Below are 22,440 nucleotides of genomic sequence, written 5' to 3'. Positions count from 1 at the left end.
CTTATTCTAACATCGGCTGGCACCAAATGGACGAATACCATGCACTTGGGTGGGGCATCCCTCTGCAACCAGGGGTATGTTTGGGTCGTCCCCGTAAGACATAATTACCCGCACTTTAGCCAGGACAGCAGGCGGGTGGTGGTCGTGCCATCTAACAGGGGTGCTGCGGCGTATAAAAGTCAGTATACACTGCGTTAGAGTCTAGTGGCAACGGGGTACGAATGTCCTGGCATTACCTTTATTCCGGAAAAAGGACAAGTAGTTGCACAGAAGATTCCCCGTCTGTCTCCCACAGGCTGGCCTGCCCCCCCTGGGTTCTTCTACTAGGGACTGAAGATTGGAAGGGGCACCTCCTGTCACCGTATCACTAACACGGGGATAGTCAACGCAGGGGTGGATATACCATGAAGTGCATGTTTACTACTTTGGTTTTCCATAAGTTTTGGGGGTCAAACTAGGTTGGAGCTTTAAATACTCAGTCCTTAGGAAGCACCTAGCATTCCGCCAATCCAAGTAAGGGCAGTTGGCGATAGATAAGTAACAGCAAGGCGGTTAACAGACACCGGCTGGCTTCACCTCCACAGAGAGGCAACCAGTCGGTTACCAGGGGGTACGCACAGGTGAATACGGTGTGCTTCTCGAGGTTCTCATGACCAAGACGGTTTGTGGTAGCACACTGAGCTGATGGTTTAAGGTCATCCTGGGCCGCAATTACACAGCCCAGTAGGAGCACTTCATCTGGGGGGAGCCAGGCCCATGTAGAGGTCACGCCTGGGGGGAATGCGGGGCTCCCTTAAGTTCCCATGACCTAGGCGGTGTGTGGCATCGCCTGCAGCAAAGGTTAGGCACCATAGTACAGACAGTGCGCCCTGTATTGAATCAGACAGTCTCCATGCGGGTATGCCTAGGGGGCTCCACCAGAGGGAGTTGAGCGGGCGCAATTCCCTGCAGGGAGAAGGGTTGCAGGGCAAGTGCTGGGGGCAGCCTGGCTCATTGTCGCAGGACGCCTAGTCATGGACATTCCTGTGCGCCTTCATTGGGCATGCACAGGGACCGTTAAAGTTAAGTATAATCCTCCTTGCCTTAATAGCCAGAGTAGGCAGGCGGGTCGGGGAGTAGTCAACTAGCGAGTGGGTGCTGTCCCTTAGATGGGCACGCTGATGTTCAGACACACTCGGCGCTAGTAGGACGGCAGCTAGGTGAGAGCAGCAAATAGATGGGGCTTTGTGAGCCTCGGGTCGGCATCGCCCCCGCCCAGACTTGGCTCGGGGCTGAGGCAACTCAAGCAGTGGAACTTTCCCTCATGGGGGTGGATAGTTCTTGGCACAACTTCCCAGGCCTAACTGGTCTTTTGTTTCATCCGACACTATCTGACCCAGGTTAGCGTCAAGGGCTTTGGGATATAGATGGGGCCATCTATAACCAGAGGGATGGTTCTTTTTCATCTAGATTGCAGGAAGCTCCAGACAGGAGAGAGGCAGGAAATACTATAGCTGCTTTGGTGGGGGGCTCTGGCAGCGACGGTGGCTGCCTCCAGAGCTGTGGCGGAGTGACAGGGCGATCTGGAAGCAGGCCGGTACCAAGGGTACCTCTGCACGGCACCATAGGGGGTGCCAGAGCCAAATCCGAGGAGCCTCAGGGGAGGGTCCCGGAAGTCGTGTCGGCGCCCCGCTAGTCCTTCGGGCGGTTGTGGGCCTGAACAACCGGGGTTTTCTATGCTACGCTCCGCCCCAGGAAGGGGCGTGAGTAGAAGGTACCAACGGTCACATGATCCTGGAAGAGAATCACTTGGACGGCAGCAAGGCGGGGCTCGCCCTAGTACTGCCCGGCTCATCAGGCGAGCAGGCGGCCCAGTTGGTTGCCTGCCCTTGGATCGCCCGTAAGATAACCCACCTATTACATAACATGTATGTAATAAACCTGCAGCATTTTGTACCCAATCAAACAGTCTGAGTGTGTGTTATTATTGGGTAACGTATTTTGTTGGAGGGGGGACTGAGGGGTGCCAATGGCGATACTATGCTGCTGACCGTGGCCCCCACAGGGGGCCACTAGAGCAGTCGGCGCCCTAGTGTCGCCTGGGCACCGGTCACCCCTCCCCACCCCCCCCTCCCGGGGGGCAGGGACTCCGGCCGGTGTCCCCCTACTCTCTCCTGCCCGGAAGTGATGCAAGGGGGCGTCACTTCTGGGGCTCCTTTGGGCGTGGGGGGAGGCTATATAGCCCTCCACCACCATGCTGGTGTCCTCTTGTCGCCTCGCATGCCTCATCCCTCTCTACCGCTTACCCGGAGTGGTTGGCAGGTGGGGGTGAGAAGATTCTAATATTTCCTTTTTTCGTTGCAGGCGGAGTTACAGGGCGATCTGCAAGCAGGCCGGTACCAAGGGTGCCTCTGCGCAGCACCATAGGGGGTGCCAGAGCCAAATCCGAGGAGCCTCAGGGGAGGGTCCCGGAAGCCGTGTCAGCGCCCCGCTAGTCCTTCGGGCGGTTGTGGGCCTGAACAACCGGGGGTTTGCTATGCAACGCTCCGCCCCAGGAAGGGGCGTGAGTAGAAGGTACCAACGGTCACGTGATCCTGGAAGAGAATCACTTGGACGGCAGCAAGGCGGGGTTCGCCCCAGTGCTGCCCGGCTCATCAGGCGGGCAGGCGGCCCAGTTGGTTGCCTGCCCTTGGATCGCCCGTAAGATAACCCACCTATTACATAACGTGTATGTAATAAACCTGCAGCATTTTGTACCCAATCAAACAGTCTGAGTGTGTGTTATTATTGGGTAACGTATTTTGTTGGAGGGGAGACTGAGGGGTGCCAATGGCGATACTAGGGGCAGTGGCTGAGACTCCCTGTCGCATGGTTCCTGTGTGCGCCCTGTTGCTGCGGCCGGTGAGCCCTTGTTGCTGTGCCCTTCAGGTCCCGCGGGCGGAGGACTACAGGGTGCCGCATCCGAGTGTCGGTGAGGCCCTTGAGCTGGGTGAATCCGGGGATTGCTGGGCCCTGCTCCGGTCGGGGGCGCATGCCCCCCCTCCCCCCTCCACCTTTTCCGAGAGCTTCCTCGGTGCATCACACCTGCTGCCCCCCTCTCCGGAGAGGTGGGCCCGGACCTGGGCCAGGACCATCGCTGACACGGGGCTGGGCACCTGGGCGGAAGCCCCTGATGTGCGCGGTGTCCCGCCCTTCTCCCCTCCTATATTCAGTATCAGCAGGGCCGAGAGTGAGGAGCTCCCTGAGAGTCCACGGAGGGCTGTGGTGGGACGGATGGTGATTTCCCTCGGCGCTGACATTGCACAGGTGCCCCTGAAGTGAGCAACGGGCCGTATTGCAACGAGGTCGAGGCGGGCCGGATCCTGACTACACCTGCTCAGGGTGGATGCCTAGGCCGGGGGTCTGGCGAGTCTGGTCCCTGTAGGGTGTCTACTTGGCTGCCCTCCCTAGGCGGCGGAAGCGGCTGGGCTAGGTCTGGTGCGGCTTGCTGCCGGGCAGGCCAGATTCCGTGAGGCCTGGCCTGGAGCTCCGTCCCAAATCGGATTGAGATGCCACGGATGGTGCGGTGTGCCCGGCCTGGAAGAACCTCATCCGTAGGACACGCGTTTACGGCGCCGGGGAGGGGGCACTGGATCTGCCTCTCCTTGCTCTACGTTTTTTGTCGCATACCTTTGCCCACACTCTCCTCAGGAATGGGCTGGGATAATCAGGGGGCAGCTGCCTCCAAGCAACCCACGATCGACCAGTATACCACCACAGGTCCCGGTAGGGAGGGTGCCGAGGGTTCATCTCTGTACAGCACGGCCCCGTTGGCAGCCATTACCCAGTCGCAGACAGCGCTCGAAGCCCAGATCGGGGCAGTTGGCTCAGAGGTGTCCTTCCTTCGCCAGGACCTCCAGAAGACTGTGGATTGGATTACAGAGGCGGAAACTAGGGTATCCACTGTGGAGGACACAGTCACCACTCTTCAAGCTTACAGTCGTCCCACGGGAGTTGGCCTCACAGGTCAAAGACGCCGAAGGCAGGCGTGCCGCAACAACATCCGCCTGGTGGGCTTTCCGGAGGGTTGCGAGGGTACCTCCATGGATGGCTTCCTCACTGGGTGGTTCATGTCCATACTGTTGTCCGATGTCCCCTGCTTTGTGATCGAGCAGGCCCACTGCAGCCTTGCCAAGAAGCCGCCCCCCGTGGATGCCTGAGGGCTGTGATCACCCGGCTTCTCAATTATGCAGACGTGACACTATCCTTCGATTTGCCCGGTCTCACAAAGACAAAATTATTTATAACTCTCATGCAATTATGGTATTCCCGGACTATACCAGACTGGTGCAGCAGCAGCGCCAATCCTTTGCGGCTGCCAAACGCAAACTTCGAGACCTGAATCTGTCCTATGTGCTGATGTTCCCCGCCAGGATGAAAGTGATTTTTAATGCCAAAACGTATTTCTTCGACTCCTCCGAGGAGGCATTTGCCTGGACTGACGAGAGGCGCCGCCTCAAGCCACATTCGCCACCACCGGTGTATTCACAGGGGTCCCACAGGAGCTGTCAGAACAGAGACACATCCAGACAGCGACATAGATCTCACTCCAACTGGAGGGCCCTTGAACAGTCTACAACCACTGAGTGACATGATCCCTGTCTCTTGACTTTATGCTTTGACCATTTTCCCTACTTCGGGGGATGATCTACGAAGTACTCGGGTCATACATATCGGCTCTAGGCACAATGGCTGTCCACGCCCCTGGACATCTTGGGTTATGTTTTCTTATGTTGGGTTGGGTGGGTTTGGTTTGAGGGACTTCTTGGGTCTTCACGTTTGGGGCCTGAGCTATATTTCCACCGCAACAGGTACTCTTGTTTTTGGATGTATGGGGTTGGGGGGGCGCTGGGTGTTGCGGGGGGTTTATTGTTATAACTGTTTTACGCACAAGACACACCTACACATTTCATGTCACAGGTATTACATCGACAGCTATGGACAGCAACGTGGGGGGATGACGCAACCCACAGGTAACACTCCCTTGGGAGAGCTAAACATAATCTCTTAGAATGTACGAGGGCTACAGAACAAGATAAAGCGTGGCCCAGTGCTCTGACTGGCAAAACGCTATGAGGCCGACGTCCTTTGGTTGCAGGAAACACATCTCCTGGGCAATAAAGCTCCTTGCCTTAACAGGTTTGGCTTCGCAACTACATACTGTTAGAATCCGGGGTCTCTGGTTGGCGCAGGTACAGTCACAGCAGGATATTAAAAGCAGGTACGATTCCAACTTCGGCACCAGACCCAAGATCAGTACGGGTCGAACTATGTACGCACCAGCCCCAAAATACTTCAAAGGCAGGTACGGCTCGTACAACGGGCAGTGCGGGCCGTACGTTTAGAGCGAAGGGGCACAAATACCTTGGCTCTTCGCAGGGAAGGTTCGTGGCGGGCTACAGATGTCGAACACGAGTGTCCCACGTCGCGTCTGGGTCCCGGCTCCTCCGTGGACAGCGATGCTTCGTGGGGGCACTCCTCAACTTCCTGGCACACCAGCGAGGGCAGAGGCAGGAGGGGCAGCCTGGGGGTGAGATCTCAGCGCGCTGTCGGCTTCGTCCGGTTGGGGCGAACAGTGCGCCCGGTCCTAACGGTGATTTCTGTGGCCCGGGGAGGTCACAGGGCTCGATGTTTGGACAGGAATCTCCTCCTTACTTTGCAAGCACGGCTTGAGGGGGGCAGTTGCTTACTTTGTTTAGGACTGCGTGCCGTCACGATGCTTACAGCTACTCCAGCGGCAGAGGTCGCGTTGAAATGAAATGAAAAAAAGTATTTGATTGAGCGCACTGCGGCCAAGCGGCTTCCTGGCGCTGGTTGCAAGAACAACAGTCACAGAGACAACCCAAAGGGATTAGCAGGAGTACGCCTGAGAGAACAGAAAAGTTTTCAAAGCTTTACGAAAATGGGAGTAAATGGGAATGGATTGCATGGAGAGGGGAAGACTATTCCAGAAACGGGGGGCCAAAACAGAAAAGCGTGTGCCTCCAGTTCTGGATTTGCGGAAGCGGGGGACATTAAGAAGGGCCAAAGAAGAAGAGCGGAGAGTGCGAGCAGGGGTGTGAGAAGAGATAAGGGAACATATGAATACAGGAGCAGATCGGGCAAGGGCCAAGAAAACCAGACAACCCATTTTAAAAAGAGATCGCTGAAGAACAGGGAGCCAATGAAGAGACCTGAGGACGGGAGTAATATGATGAGTTTTGGAAAGGTGAAAAATGAGACGGGCGGCCTGGTTCTGAATAGCTTGCAAGCGGCGTGATTCGTATGCTGGAATGCCCACATACAAGCTAATCCCGTAATCAAGACGGGAAGTAATCAGAGCCATAATGATGATTTTGAGTGCATCTGAAGAAAAGAAGCGGGAGATCTTTCGAATAAGCCGAAGGGATAGAAAACAAGAGGAAACAACAGAACTAATTTGTGCATGCATAGAGAGATCATGACTGACCTGAATACCCAAAGTTCTGACTGAAGGAACAGGAGTGGGGAGTGGGCCGAAGGAGGGGGGCCAAAAAGCAGAGGACCAAGGACTGGATGAGCCGCCCGTCAAGACCAACTCGGTCTTGTCCGGGTTAAGCTTGAGATGGTTAGAGCTCATCCAATCCGAGATAAAGACCAGAGTAGAGCGAAATTTAGAAAAAGACAGAGGTGAAGAAGAAAGATCAAAGACAAGCTGGAGGTCGTCGGCGTAGTTGTACACGGAGACCCCCTGAGCAAGAAGAGCAGAGATAAGAGGGTAAATGTAAAGATTAAATAGCAGGGGAGAAAGAGAGGAGCCTTGGGGAACACCACAGGAAACCAGGCGAGTGGGAGCAGAGAAGCCAGACAGGTGAACAGCCTGAGAACGGCCAGAAAGAAAAGAGGCAAGCCAAGAGAAAGCAAGGCCCCGAATGCCCGCCGCGCTGACACGGTCAAGAAGGATGGAATGGTCGACCGTGTCAAACGCAGCGGATAGATCAAGGAGAACCAAGGCTTGAGGAAGAGAAGAATCAGCCTTACATTTCAGCTCATCGAGGACAGCCAGAACCACTGACTCAGTGGAGTGGCCTCGACGGAAGCCTGCCTGATGAGAGGCCAGGACATGGTTCTCCTCAATGTAAGCAGAGAGGCAAGAGGTGACATAGCTCTCTAAGACCTTGCCAAGATAGGGAAGAAGGGAAATAGGCCTGAAATTAGAAGGAAGTGAAGGGTCAAGGCCAGGTTTTTTCAAAATGGGCAGAACAATAGCGGATTTAAAGAAAGAAGGGACTAAGCCCAAGGCAAGAGAAGCATTGAGGAAAGAAAGAGGGGGAGAGGGACAATTAGTAAATAGAGCTCTTAAGATCCGGGCCGGGGCACAGTCGGCTGGAGAGCCTGACTTGATCTTAGCGAGCAAAGTAAGAAATGTGTCTAAAGAAATAGGGGGAAAAGAATCAAGAGAAGAAGAAAGAACCGAAAAAGAGGAAGTGGGGGTAGGGGGAGGGAGCAGGGGGATGTTAGCTTTAATCTTGATGATCTTCTCGATGAAGAAATCATTGAGCGAAGAGCAGAGGTCTTGAGAAGGGATAAGAGTGGAATTAGTACGATTCGAGAACGCCAGATCTTTGACCAAGGAGAAAATCTCCTTGGATTTATTGGCAGAAAGGGCCACTTTCTCAGAAAAGTAATTTGTTTTGGCCAGGAGGACGGCTCGCTTGTATTCCAAGAGGAGATGTTTGTATTGGACCCGAAGAGCGGGCAGTAATTTCGTCTCCAATGACGCTCGGAGCGTCTCAGATCTAATTTCAACGCTTTGAGCTCGGTATTAAACCACTTATGAGCGTCATAGGGACGAACGGCCTTAGTTTTCCTAAGCGGAGCGACCTGGTCACAAGAGGAAGACAGCCAGGTGTTAAGCGCTTCAGCTTGAGAGTCCAGAGGGAGTTCAGAAAGATCAGGAGTGGAAGAAGCAAGAGAGAGAGAAAGAGAGTTTAAGTCAACCCGATTCCAATTTCGAACAACAAGGTTTTTGGGTAGGGAGGGCCTATCAGGAACACCAAGAGTGATGGAAAAGGAAATAAGAGAGTGATCAGACCAGGTGCAGGGAGAAATGCTAGGGGGAGAAAGCGTACAACTTAAAGACCAAATCTGGTCAAGTGTATGACCCTGGACATGGGTAGGGCCAGTGACATGGGCATGAAAATTAAGGCACTGAAGAGTAGCCGAGAAATCCTTGGAGGACAAATCCTCCTTTGCGTCACCTGGCCAGAAATTAAAATCCCCCAACAGGAGAACCGAAGAATTATTAACCACAAGTGTTGCGAGGAGTTCCTGAAGGGTGGCAACGAACAAGGGCATGTGCTGGGGAGGGCGGTACATGAGGACAACCGTGAGAGGGACACGGAGATTAAGTGAACGAGCAACCAGAAAGTCCACATTGGATATAGATGAGTGAGGGAGAAGCTGAAACTGTAAACTGGAACGAACGATCATGGCCACACCGCCACCCATCTTGCCGTCAGGGCGATCCGACCGGAGGGCGTAGTAGGAGGAGGGGAGGATGGCCAGGACGTCAGGAAGAGAGTCGGACGAAAACCAAGTTTCAGTGAGAAACAGAAAATCAGGGGACTCAGTGTGCAAAAGGTTAAATAATTCCAATTGATGTTTCACAGCTGACCGAGTGTTAAATAAGAAAGCAGTGGCGGAATTGGGAGAAATAGAAACAAGCGAAACAGAGGGATCAAGCAAAGGGGGAGGGTCTGAAACTAAAATGCCAAGCGTGTCCAAGTGTAGCAGTAGTGAGGGTGTAAGAGGCTGAGCAAATTTGTAGGAGTGCAGTTAAGCGGAGGTGTACACCTGCAGAGAGGCAGAGTCCATGGCCCCTAGTCCCGGCCCGTCGCGGACAGGCGCAGACGGGCTTAACTTAGGCGCAACTTCGGCGCGCCTTCGTCGCGCCTGCTGCGCTCGGCCACTGCGCTGCCGAGGAAAAAGGGGCATGTTATAGGCACCAATGGCAGAGACAGGGCGTGGCAGGGGGTGGAGGGACCAAGAGACTGCACCGCCAACCCCAGAGCGTCCAAGATGGCGACCTCACCCGCCCCGCTCCAGTGACCAGCCGGCAAAGGAGGAGAGCGAGGAGCGGAAGGCGCTCGGGAGTGCAAGCAGGTAGGAAAGTTTAATATTTCTTTTTTTTTAAAAGCGCAGAGTCCACAGCGCTGGCAGAGGGACTGCCAAGGTTCCGTTTAAAATGAAGCTGGAGGTAAGCGTTGCTCCCGGAGTCGCGTCGGGAGATTAGTGACGTCGATCAAGCTGGCCGAAGGGGTAGCCAGGCAACTGATATACCAGCCAGGGGGGAGGGACCAAGAGACTGCACCGCCAACCCCAGAGCGTCCAAGATGGCGACCTCACCCGCCCCGCTCCAGTGACCAGCCGGCAAAGGAGGAGAGCGAGGAGCGGAAGGCGCTCGGGAGTGCAAGCAGGTAGGAAAGTTTAATATTTGTTTTTTTTAAAAAGCGCAGAGGCCACAGCGCTGGCAGAGGGACTTCCAAGGTTCCGTTTAAAATGAAGCTGGAGGTAAGCGTTGCTCCCGGAGTCGCGTCGGGAGATCAGTGACGTCGATCAAGCTGCTCAGGGAGATTAAGGCTCAAGGTTCTCCGGGGTCAGCAGTGCAAAATCACCCACGGCAGTCTCTTCTTCCTCAAAGGGGGGGTAGCGCCCAATGTTCCTGGGGCGCAGTTCAGGAGGCAAGTTCTCTAGCAAGCCCTTGGAGATAGTTCAGCACAAGTTGAATCAAAGTCTTTTCCTTAAGTCTTTTGCTCTCCTTCCAGCAGACAGGCACCCACTGCAGGCCAGTCTCTCAGGCAGAGAGACAGTATTCCTCCTTCAGCTTCTCCAGGTCCTTCTCCTTCAGGCAGAGGTTCATCGTTGCGTAAACAGGATCTGATTTCTTAGGAGCCAGGCTCCTACTTTTATACAGTGATTCTTTTGTTATTTAGCGCCAGGGGGCCTGGGCCTGGCTCAGTCCAGTTTTGGAGCACTTTGTTGTGGTGACTCTGCTCTTTCCTTTCAGCAGCAGGGCAGAGACATCAGCCGCTCCACAGGGGGCGGAGCCGGCTTTGTGGTGGCAGGGCACAGGTCTATTCAGAGTCAAAGGTGTACTCCTCCCACCCATCCTGGTGTAATCTCTCTACCCACCACCTGGCAGCCAGCCTGTCTCCTGGAATTCCCCAGCCCTGCTCCTTACTGTTGCTAGGCAGAACACACACACACAGCAGAGGCGGGCTGAAATGGCCAGGTCAGTAAATACTAACTTTCTAAAAGTAGTATTTACAAACACAGGATATTAAACTAAACTTTACTAAAAGAAGTATTTTATTATTCTGAGTTCAGGCGTACTAAACATGACTTTCTACCATGCTCTATGAGTCCACTGGGGTCACAGCGTGTAGTGACTACAGCAGCCCATTCTGGCCTATGGAGAGCAGGTAGCCTTCAATAGTGAAAAACGAAAATGGCTGTAATTCCCTATTAAGACATGCCACACATATCAGGACATGTCCTACCTTATGCCTACAATGCACCCTGCCCTTGGGCCTACCAGAGGGGTGACTAATATGTAGTTAAGGGAAGGTTTAGGGACTGGCAAGTGGGTGCCCTTGCGCAGTCAGCGCAACAGTACCAGACTGCACGCAGGGTCTGCAGAGGCAGACCCTAGACACATTTTACTAGGCCGCTTCTGTGGGTGGCACAACCAGTGCTGCAAGCCCACCAGCAGCATTTGTATTTACAAGCCCTGGCACTCCTGGTGCACTTTTCTAGGGGCTGATAGTAAACCAAATAAGCCAAACATGGACACCAATCAATGTATACATTTTACCATAGGGAGAGCATATGCACCTTAGCACTGGTCAGTAGTGGTAAGGTGCCCAGAGTCTTTAAACAGCCAACAACAGGTCAGATAAAATACCGGAGGAAGGCAAAGAGTTTAGGGATGACCCTGCAAAAAGGGCCAGGTCCAACACATACCATTCCGGATTATCACGGGGTGCACGAGGCACAGTGGTCCTTATTCACAGACGCGTGCCACTCCACATCTCTCAACACTGGCTAGACAATGAGGCAATGAGTCTAGAGTCAGAGACAGAACAGTAAATATGAACTCACCAAAATTAAACCCAGGTATGCTTGTGGGATAGTGTCAAGACCCTTGCAGCTCAGGCCAAAGGACAAGCAAAGGTAATCCTGCCTTCGCTCCATCTTGGTGGTCCTACTTTCTGCATCACACTTCAAGAAAGTACAGAACACCTGGTCCTAGATTTGGGGAGAAGAGCTGTAGGATCAGAGGGAGAGAGAACACTAATTTCCAACAGGATGGTCAGTAGAAGACCTGGACTGGACTTTCAGTGATATAGGACAAATCTTTCTCACAAAGGCTTCATGCGATGCCTAGAAGACGATGAGTATCAGATAATAGAATAAAGGTTTTAACAGATAACTACTACAGAAATACTTGAGGTGGCTTATATGGTATGAGGTGAAATGTCACTGTAACTAGCCCCCAGACAAAGGAGGAAACTTGGCCGGGAACTGAAGATGAGCAGCACTCCACTTTGCTCAAAAAATTATAGTCTCGAAATCAAAAGGGTAAATCCAAAGCCAGGGCAAAAACAGTTTACTAGTCAACTAAGCCAAATCACTGGAGTAAGGACAAAAAAGAGTAGCTGGGTCAATATACCAAGACCCATTCAAAACCAAATACAGAGGTCAATACCAAGTGCCAGGAGGAGGGAGACCAAGGGTGTCGACAAAGGGGAAAAACAACAAACACTTGGAAACAGCAGCCCGGTTGCAAACTGTAACATCAACAAGCGAGTTGAAACTATTGATGTTGCCAGAAACTGTATACTGCATCCACTAACCCTTTGTAGGGCTTTACCTTCTTTGACCTGGAAGTCAACTACTGTTCCTCTGTTGGCAGGGCAGCGTGTTTTCATACCCTAGACTGGAAGCTGTTCTTCTCCATGTCTATAGTCTCCAGTTACCCATTCTCCATCTCCTCCATTTTTATTTTTTAATTAGAATGATCCTAGTGCAGTACACATATTTGAGGAAAACATTACGTCATTAGGAAAAATTGTTTAATGCAGGAATCAATTAACAAACAAGTAATCAATCCCAGCCTCACTCAAACTGGAGACAGCGGCAAGAAATGGTTAAGGAGCAGTAGTAGAATGAGCAGCAGTAGCGGTCCGTGGAGGGAGTTCGGTGGGGCAGTGAGGCGGGGCGGGGGAGGGGCAGGGTGGGGAAATGTAAACACCGGAATATGGATGAACGGAGGTAAGTACACATTTAAATAAATAAAACGAATTCCTTTGCGCGCGCTGCATCGCAAAATGTGATGCAGCACGCGCAACGAAATTCGTTTTATTTATTTAAATGTGTACTTACCTCCGCTCATCCATATTCCGGTGTTTACATTTCCCCGCCCCGCCTCACTGCCTCACCGACCTCCCTCCACGGACCGCTACTGTGAAATAACTGGGAGGTTAACACAGGTCAAGGCAAAGAGATGTGATCTTTGGGAGTACGTCAAAGTTTATCCCTAGGGTGTCCCACTCTTTGAAAACTGCACACTTGCGTAGGCCTTTGTGTTCTTCCTCGTGAAGAACCGTGCTCTCATCTTACACCCAAGGTACAAGGTCTGCCACTAGGTTTCAATTGAGAGGTGCTGGACAGATTTCCATCTGATGGCAATTTCCCATTCAGTGACTAATAGTGGTGAATGAAAAATTTCCTAGCTATCGTAACGGAAAGTTTCAATTCTATTAAGGACTCGGAGGCGAGGATTATGCTATTCTTTCTCCACTTTATTGAATAGCAGCCATTTTAAGACAACAAAACCAAACTACTATTCCCATGAAACATAGGGAATACAGAAGAAAACAATAGAGTGTCCACAGGTAGAGCGTCCTCTCCTTTGCACCAATCATAGGCTCCGACATGGATAAAGTCCTCTGTTACTGTTCATTCCCCCTCTTTCGTCGCTGTAGGTCAGGCAGTCAGTAGGTGTTAAGAATCTTGTTTTCCAGAATCGCCTGAAGAACAAAACAAAGTATAAGCGACAGCCATGGTTAAGGCTTCACCTGTAGGGGAAACAGTACAACCAAGCAACAGCAAATAGAGAAATAAACCAGACCAGAAAAATTGTTACTTACCCCAATACAAGGGTGGGAAGGTATCACGGAGGAACGAGAACCCTGGGTGGGATAATCCTCGCCTCCGAGTCCTTAATAGAATTAAAACTTTCCGTTACGATAGCTAGGAAATTTTTCATTCTATGTCAGGACCGGAGGCGAGGATTATGCTCGTTTAAAGCTTGCTCACCACCAAGTGAGCCATATCAATAATCGATTTGAAGTAAAACGCTTAAAGGTAGAGTCTGAAGACCAGTCTGCTGCATTCAGAATGTCTTCCAGACGAGCTCCCAGGGTAAATGCCTTAGAGGCCATTGCTCCTCTAGCGAAGTGAGCTCCAAAGGCTCGAAGGTCAATCCCCGCTTCTTGCATCACCCATCTTACCCAACGGGCAATGTTGGGAGAAGAAACCGCTTTATGAGGTTTCTTGAGCGCAATAAGCAACTGCTGCTCGCCCGGCGGGCGAAACTCTTCCGACATCTCCTCGTATGCCTGGAGACATGAGGCCACACACAACTTAGGAGCATCAGGAAAAGTAGGGTACAAGACGAATTTCGTCCCACATTTCATCCGTCTGCAAATCGTGAAAGTGACCCCTGTAGGAGAAAAAACCCTGCTGGAAATATCCAAGGCTTTGACATTTTGACATCAGACACCCTTCTGCAGGAAATAAGGCACAGAAGCATTGCCAGCTTCGCCGATAATTCTTTCCGCGAGAGGAACTGGTTAGGCTGCCAGGAAAGGAACAAGTTCAAAACTTGATTTACATCCCAGAGTTTGGAATGACGAGGTTCAGGAGGCAGAGAAAGGAGAATGCCCTGAAGAAGACGACACACCAAAGGATGTTCGCCCACCGGAGAACCGTCCACCACCGCATGACCAGCTGAGATGGCAGAACGAAAGGTGTTGACGGTTCTATAAGCCAAGCCCTCCTCCGCTAGGCTGGCTAAAAAATTTAAGATAGAAGTTACATCTGTTGCCACGGGATTGAGACCCCGTCGCATACACCAACGACACCATCTCCTCCAAGTAGATCGGTACCGTTTGATGGTGCTATCGGCCCATGCCTTTGACATGAACTTCTCACCTGCTCCAGAAAGGCCCGGGACTGCCCAGCGTCCCCTGTAATCCGCCACGCCATCAGCGCGAGCGAACCCTGCGCTATCAGCGGTTGAGCAACGTTGTCCGGACTGAGTAGAAGAGTCGGAAAGTGGGGGAGTGGGATTGGAGAATCCCCAAAAAGTTCCAGAAGAACCGGAAACCAGACTTGAGATCTCCAAATTGGAGATACTAGGACCACGTCCGAAGTTCTGGCGACGGACTTGAGCTGAGACCCTGATAAGCATCGCAAACGGGGGGAAAGCATAGCCCCGCTCGTCTCTCCAATTCTGAAGAAAAGCATCGGTCTGTTCCGCCAGGGGATCCGGTCTCCAACTGAAGAACCGAGGAAGTTGATGCTCCAATCGGGAGGCAAACAGGTCGACTGAGAATGGGCCCCAGAGACTCTGGAGGTCCGAAAAACTCCTGGATGCAGCTTCCACAGGCTCCCGTCGTAAAAGTGACGAGAATGAAAATCCGCCACCTGGTTGTCCTGACCCGGTAAGTACTCCGCCGTCACAGACATGTGGTGTTCCAGGCAGTACTGCCAAAAGTTTGCCGCCATGTCCGAGAGCGCTCTCGACCTCGTGCCCCCGAGATGGTTTATGTACCGGACCGCCGATACATTGTCCATCTTCAGTAGTACGCAAGACCGAACGGAGTCCTTGGTCCAGCATTGGATCGCAAAGGATCCCGCCTAGAGCTCCAGACAATTGATATGTAACTGTTGCTCTTGTGGTGACCACACACCGCCCGTCGTGAACTCGCCGCAGCGTGCGCCCCAGCCGGACCTGCTGGCGTCGGATTCGATAATGATATCGGGCGCGGAACCATAAATCGCCCGCCCATTCTGAGAAAATTCGATTTTTGATCGTGATCGAATCGACCCGCCATTTTGTGCTCCGCCGCCATTTTGTGTTGCCCTCACTCAGGCAGCACGGCGAACAAAGTCTTTTCTGCTTTCCCTGCAGCATCGTGTCAAAATAAGCCTTCTGCCTCTATTTACAAAACTGGTGTTAGGACTGGCCAAGTACACTAATCCCCGTCTGGTTTTCTTAATCCCTGTCTCAACTATCTGTTGGTTCACACTATTCTCTTCTGACTTTATCTTATCATCTGGCCTTCGCTGTCCTCTGCTAGTATTCTCTCGTTTCACAACTGTCCTCCAAAACACACAAACGTATCTCGCCACCTGCGAGTCGGTTACAAACCTGTTAATGAATTAGTTCGTGGGGAGGGGTGACAAACACAGTTGGAGGAGAGGCTTCTTCGAGTTACTTGATACTGTATTTTCAAACCTTTCCTATTGGTTCTGCTCTGTTTTCTAACCTTTCTTATTGGCTCTTTTTATATGTTTTAGGTGTGTTTTTGGTTAATGTATATTTCACATATGTACTATATAAGATTGTGCGCCACGGAGTGAAGTGGCAGTCTCCTGAGAACATACCTTGTGTACTTCTAGGACAACTGTACTAGCTGCAGCTAATAAAATCTGATCTTTTACGCCGACAGAGTGTCCCCGTGTCTCTGTTAGCTGAAGCAGGAGAACCCAGGAGATTAAGGCGTACCCTGCGCCGCCAGGTCCAAAAGGTTCTGGTTCTTCAACTGGCCCCCAACGTTGGGCGGCTTCAGTGGTAGTGGTTCTGCCTGAAGGTCGTGAGGAACCCCGCAAGAAAATTCTGGAGGAATCGCGAGCCACGTCAAGCGACCCCTGTATGTCGAAAGTGGTCCGACGGTCTTTTGCAGCGTGGTTACTCCTTCCTGACAGCTACTGACGACTGCTGCCCTGACTGCCGCCCTGCCTTGGCCCTCTTTCGATGATGTATGGTAAAGCGAGACGATAGACGGGCCTCTGTTGGCGTAAGAAGACATCCTTAGTTAAGTATTTGGTGGGTCGCTCCCACAATTTTGGTCCTTTGTTTCTTTGTTCCTTTGTTTCTTTGGTCCTTAGATTCGACTATTGCAATAGCCGAAGCCGAGGGGTAAGTGCATTTGTGCTGCGTAAACTGAGTTTTACCCCCTTGAAGTTTGTGAACAGTCCGGTGAAATCACGAGATGCCTGGTCTGACTAAGTTTGGAAAACTTTGTTGCTTTGGTTGTAATAGGGATTACCGGCTTGAGGACTCTTGTCCGATTCCTTCGGTTGGAACTCCCACATATGAGCTCTATTCAAAACATGGTGTTGGCCCCATTGCCTTTAACGAGGCCTGGACCCGATACACGAAGAAAGATGGTGTTTTAAAATGGCCAGAAAGTGGTAGTTTTGAGTCTGATGTGCTAGATAATTTGGAAGCAGTTTTATTCAAAAGAAAAGCCCGGCCGGCAATGTTTGACTCTTTCCGCCTTTGGCGTAAGGAAGCCAAACAGAGAGAAATTAAGCAAACAAAACGAGATAGGAAAGCACAGGGTATGACAATTATACAGGCTGCCCAAGAATTCAAAGATGATGAAATTGATAATGCGATGGAAATTTCAGAGAGACAGCATCGTATGGCGATAGATAAATGCTATCCGGTGTTGCCTGTTTCCCCTTCCGATAACAAGAAAGATTTAGAAGAAGATCCCCTAATTTCTCATTTATTGAGATTGCCTCCGCCCTATGCACAAGGTGCTAATGTACCCCAGTTGTTACAGGCTGTTCAGCCGCCAGCAGTACCTCCGCCTGTTCCGGCTCTTCCGCATTTGCCCCTTCCAGTATTACCGCCTCTACCAGTTTTTCCTTTAACTTCAACTTCTTTGCCCTCATCTCCTGATCTTCGATCTCCTTTGCCTTCAGCTCCTCCTGCAACTACCGGTTCTCCTTCTGTTAGTTCGCCTAATAGCTTGTCCCCTATCCTCATGTCCAATTCTCCGTCTGTGCGTAGGTGACTCACGGACACTGTCTCTGGTATTCTATCTCCTTTCTTTGAAGCTTTAAATGTATCTCCGTCTTTTGCTCGAAGATAATCTCGTAGTCAATTTCCAGCTTCCGAAGAATGAGAAAAGTTGGACTCTCTTGCTCGTAAATGGATTGAGAAGGGTCCTCGACATAGTGTACCTGACATTATGCCTACCTTCTCACAATGGAATGCGCCTACGCACAGATGTTTTCAATGTAATGTGTGATACTCTCATTAAAGAATGGGAGGATATGAATTTGAGTTCGGTTCCACAGGGTCTGTTAGATGTTCAGGCTGACTTTGGTAAAGGACCTATTGTGGGTTCCAAGGTTGAAACGCTGTAAGGACACTTATTACCTTTAGAACCTTATTGTCCTCTCAGACTTTCCTTGATTCAGATCCGTCGGTTAGATTGACACTGAAAAATTATCCCATGAGAGAGGTTCCTCCAGTATGGAAGGAAGAGATTGCAGCTCAAGGTAATAATCCAGCTATTCCTGCTCATTTTCAACGTATATGGGTACATGTCCCCTGGAAGAGATCTGAAGTTTTAGCACTTAAACAGACTCTACCGGATCCTCGTAAAAACCCTGCGGGTTATTATAAAGAATTATCACAGACGGTTGATGCTTGCATCATGAATTTAGCAGATATCGATATGTTGATGGGGAATGTAGTACCACAAGCATTATGGGCTAGGATTCGTAAAGAGAATCATGCCCAAGAATTAGGTGGAAACTGGGATGCTATAATTGCCGCAGACAGAAACCAAGTGGGTGGTGCTAAGCCTGATGCTTTGGTTTCAGAACTCCCTGGTAGGATTATTACGTTAATGAAAACGATGATGCCTGCCTTGAGAGTTAACTGGGATAAATTAGCGGCATGCAAACAAAAGAAAGATGAAAGTGTCTCTGATTTCTTTACTCGTTTCGAGGAGACATTTATTGATCACAGTGGTCAAGATATGACTACGGAGGGTGGACAGCGGTTATTTGTGGATAAGTTCGTATTTAATTTGCTTCCCGAGCTGTCGCATAAGTTGAAAGACTCCGAAAGTTCATGGGCTGTTTCTTCTTCTGCCCAGATATTGGCTACTGCACAATATTATGAAAATAGAGATAAAGAAGAAAAAGAAAAGCAAGAGAAAAAGATGAAAGAATTGAAAACGAAGGTTCTCTTGCAACAAGCTTATCCTCCTCGTTATGCTCAGCCTCAGTTTCAACAGCCTCCGCAGTTTCAGAGGTTGTATCAAAAACCTGAGCCATATATTCCGCGACCTTTTTTAGGACCTAATCAATGTGCCTATTGTAGAGAGGAAGGTCATTTAAAGAATAGTTGTCCGGTTTTATTGCAGCGCAAAGGGACACTATCTGCTCCACGAGGTCGTGCTGGCCTCCAGTCAGCAAATAGAGGTAGAGGTCGAGGTGTGTTGACTCAAGAACAGCGTTCCTTTCCTCCTCCTAATTCCGTGAATTACTTTGATCAGCAAAATGTTAGGTCTACTGTGAGACCGGCCGCGTGGCGTGGGCCCTCCCGACCAGCAAGCCACCCTGCAACCGCACCTGATCCCCGATGTTACAGACTTCCGGCCACCCTGGCCCAACAACCCGATGGCTGGCCGGGGCCCCAGCAACACCCAAAACCCTACCACGCATGCCCGGCCGAGAGAGAGAAGCCCCCGAGCCAGACCAGGAGACGCCGTCCCTGTCACACCTCTGGTCTCCTCCCCAAGGAGGGTTTCGATCGGCCACCAGGCCCCGGTGAGCGGGCGCCTCGCCTGCTGGGCGTCTGGAGTCCCTCCCAGACCCACCTGAACAGATCAAAGGGCCGAGCGACAGAAAATCCCGACACACCGCCCCCAGGCACCAAGACCCCTCTCAGCGAGGACTCCGGACTTCAAAGAGGAGGGGAAGTATAACAAGGGGTGCTGAAGGGACGGGAGGCAGAGAAGACCTGGACCTACGAGAGCCCTGCTGACCTGGTCGTGGCTCGATCAATCCCTGAACCGAAGAACGCTACCCGAACTCTGAACCATCTTAGCCCTGCTGACGCTGTCGCGGCTCCCCGAACTCTGAACCATCTGAGCCCTGCTGACGCTGTCACGGCTCCCCGAACTCTGAACCATCTGAGCTCTGCTGACGCTGTCGCGGCTCCCCGACTCCGAAACCACCTGTGCCTGCTGAGTGACTCGCGGCACTCCCCTCCAGGAGCATCGGCAGAGATTGCCGAGAGAAACGACATCCCCCAGCTCGAGGATTGAGAGCTGTGCGAAGGATACTCCGCAGAGACACTGAACTCAAAGACTGTCCCGCTACCCCCATACCCCCATCACGAGATCGCCGCCGCTTGTGGCACTGATTCAATACCTGCATTTCGGATCATAAAGATCCCTTGAAACTATCGATAAAGTTACTGTCTTACAAAGAACTACCGTGTGGTGTCCCTCTATCAGATAGTGCAAGCTCAGCGTGTGCGATCCTAGGTACGAGACCCTTCCAGGAAGGGCCTCCCCGCCCTTGCTCGGCCTAACTCTGGGAGGGGTGGGTCAACGGGTGATCAGGAACGTATTCCGAAACCCCCCGGAGAACGCCTTTCCAACATCTACACAGTACTACAATGAAGACCATTATATTGAAGGCGAGTGTTAGACCTGGCACCTTGGCGTGAGTCTCCCTTCCACTTTTTGCTGATGTGCCTCATTGTGTTTTGTTGGTGTTAGCTGCTCAGAGCACTGTGACACTGCTGATCAGTGCCACAGTGCAAGTGCTCCCTTTTAAAAATGTATTTATTGATTGGTGTCCATGATTGAGTCACTTGGTTTACTGTCAGCCCCTAGTAAAGTGCACCAGGAGTGCCAGGGCTTGTAAATACAAATACCGCTGGTGGGCCTGCAGCACTGGTTGTGCCACCCACAGAAGCGGCCTAGTAAAATATGTCTAGGGTCTGCCACTGCAGAACCTGCGCGCAGTCTGGTACTGTCGCGCTGACGGCGCAAGTGCCCCCACTTGCTAGTCCCTAAATCTTCCCTTAACTACATATTAGTCACCCCTCTGGTAGGCCCAAGGGCAGGGTGCATTGTAGGCATAAGGTAGGACATGCCCTGATGTGTGTGGCATGTCTTAATAGTGAACTACAGCCTTTTGCCCTGACTTAGAGGAAAGGGTCCCTGCTTGTCGCAAGTGCATACCTGCGCCAACCAGAGACCCCGGATTCTAACATTGGTGGCAGCGGTGCGGATTTACGGATTTGCGTTCTTATTGTCTGCGCAGTGATTGCTAACCATTGCACAGTAGGCGGTCCAGTAGCTTAAGCCACAGAACTTTTAGAATTTTAATTTCACTTGCCAAGGAAAAAGAAGATCCCTTGCGTTTGAAGCCATGCCGGGCTCAAACATCACAGAGAAAACAGCATCTGAAGCCTCTGGAATGGAAGTGGAATGGGATGCATCAAAACTGGACAGCTACTCCAGAGCCCAACTCCAGCGGTTCTGCAAGGAACTCAAGGTTCCACACAGAGGGTGCAAGCTCAAAGGACAACTCCAAAAGGCGCTGAGAGCCTGGATGGAATCAAGGAATGCAGCGGATGATGTTGTACCTGGGATTGTGCCAGTGGAGCTAGCAGAGAGTGTCCACAGTTTTGGCAGAGGCCTGTCGCCAGAGGAGCTGGCAGACAGACAGGCCGCAAGAGATCATGAGGTTACTTTGGCAAAGTTGAAATTGAATGGCCAAATGGAGCTAGAGAGCAAGAAGATGGCTCTTGAAGAAAGAAAGCTACAGATGGAGCACGACGCCAGAATGAGGGAACTGGCGATAAAAGAGAAGAGTTTGGAAAACACTCCCTCTGGTGGCAGCGCAACGCCGGTGCAGGTAGAGTCAAGGGTGTACATCCCAAAAGATGTAGTTAAAGAGTTCTACAGGAATGATGACATAGGGCAATGGTTCCGGGCCTATGAGGTAGCCATGTCCTCCCACCGGGTCCCTGAGAAAGACTGGGGAGCGGGGTTGTGGGGGCGGTTCCTCGGTGAGGGGCGGGACACACTTTTAGATTTGCCCTTAGACATGCAGAATTCTTACCCCCACATGAAAGAAGCTTTAATGACCAGATATGGGCTAACTCCTGAAATGTATAGGCAGAGGTTCAGGGGGTGTACCAAGATTGCGGGGGGTACGTATGTGGAGTATGTGACCTTTTTCTGCAGAGCACTGGATGGCTGGGTGAAGGGTAGTAAAGTAGATGATTACCATGGTCTCTTTGATCTAATTGCATGGGAGCACTTGTCGCTTAATTGTTTTCCTGAGCTACGCCAACACCTGATAGATAGCAAGCTGACTAACCCTAGGAAGCTTGTTGAGGAGGCGGACCGCTGGCTCAGCACCAGGGTCCACAAGGGTCCCGTGGGAGACTCCGCCAAGGGTGGGCAGGGTCCCCAGCAGAAGAATGGGGGGGACAAGGGAAAACAGAAAGGGTTCCAAAAAGGCCCCCAAAGTAATCCCCAAGGGAACCAGCAGAAGGGTTCTCAGCCTCCCCCGACCCCGAAGCAGACAGGGGCCCGACAGGTAAACCTGTTCCCAAGGGGCCCCCTCAATGTTATAAATGTGGTGAACTAGGTCACTTTGCCAGTGATCCCAAGTGTCGCCAATATGTGAAACCCGCACCCACTGGTGCTCCACCCAGGCAAGTGGCTACAGTAGCCTTTGGGGAGGAGGTAGAAGTCCAAGGTGGGTGGGACCCCGTCCAGATGACCTTAGTCTCACTAGGAGACAGTGAGATGGCCCCCCAAGCCAACTTGCCCTCTAACACTAAGAAATATGGGCAAGTGGTGACCGTCAATGGGAAGAAGGTAGAGGCTCTTAGAGACACAGGAGCCAGCGTGACTGCAGTGCGGCAGCACCTGGTATCTCAAGAGCAGGTCGTACCCCATGCCTATTGTCGGGTTGTCAATGCTGACAACACGGAGAGTCATTGTCCAATGGCTCAAGTTCCCTTTGAGTGGGGGGGGTCTCTGGTACTCTGCAAGTCGCTGTGAGAACTGCCATGCCTGTAGACTGTCTCCTAGGGAATGACTTGGAGAGCTCCCCTTGGGAAAAGGTGGAGAAGACAGCCCATCTGCGGATGGTGGGTTTACCTGATTGGGCGTGCGTGACCACCCGGTCAATGGCAGCCAGTAGGGGTGTTGAAGGGAGCCTGAGGGAGAGGCCCAGGAACCGGCCTTAGAGAGAGGGCAAGGGAGGCACGGGAAACCGGCTCCTGAAGTTCCCATGGCCCAGGAGGAAGCAGACCTTGAGGGGGATGCC

Source organism: Triturus cristatus, chromosome 6 (genome assembly GCF_964204655.1).
Source record: "Triturus cristatus chromosome 6, aTriCri1.1, whole genome shotgun sequence".
Taxonomy (NCBI): Eukaryota; Metazoa; Chordata; class Amphibia; order Caudata; family Salamandridae; genus Triturus; species Triturus cristatus.
Note: the sequence above shows the minus strand (reverse complement) of the source record.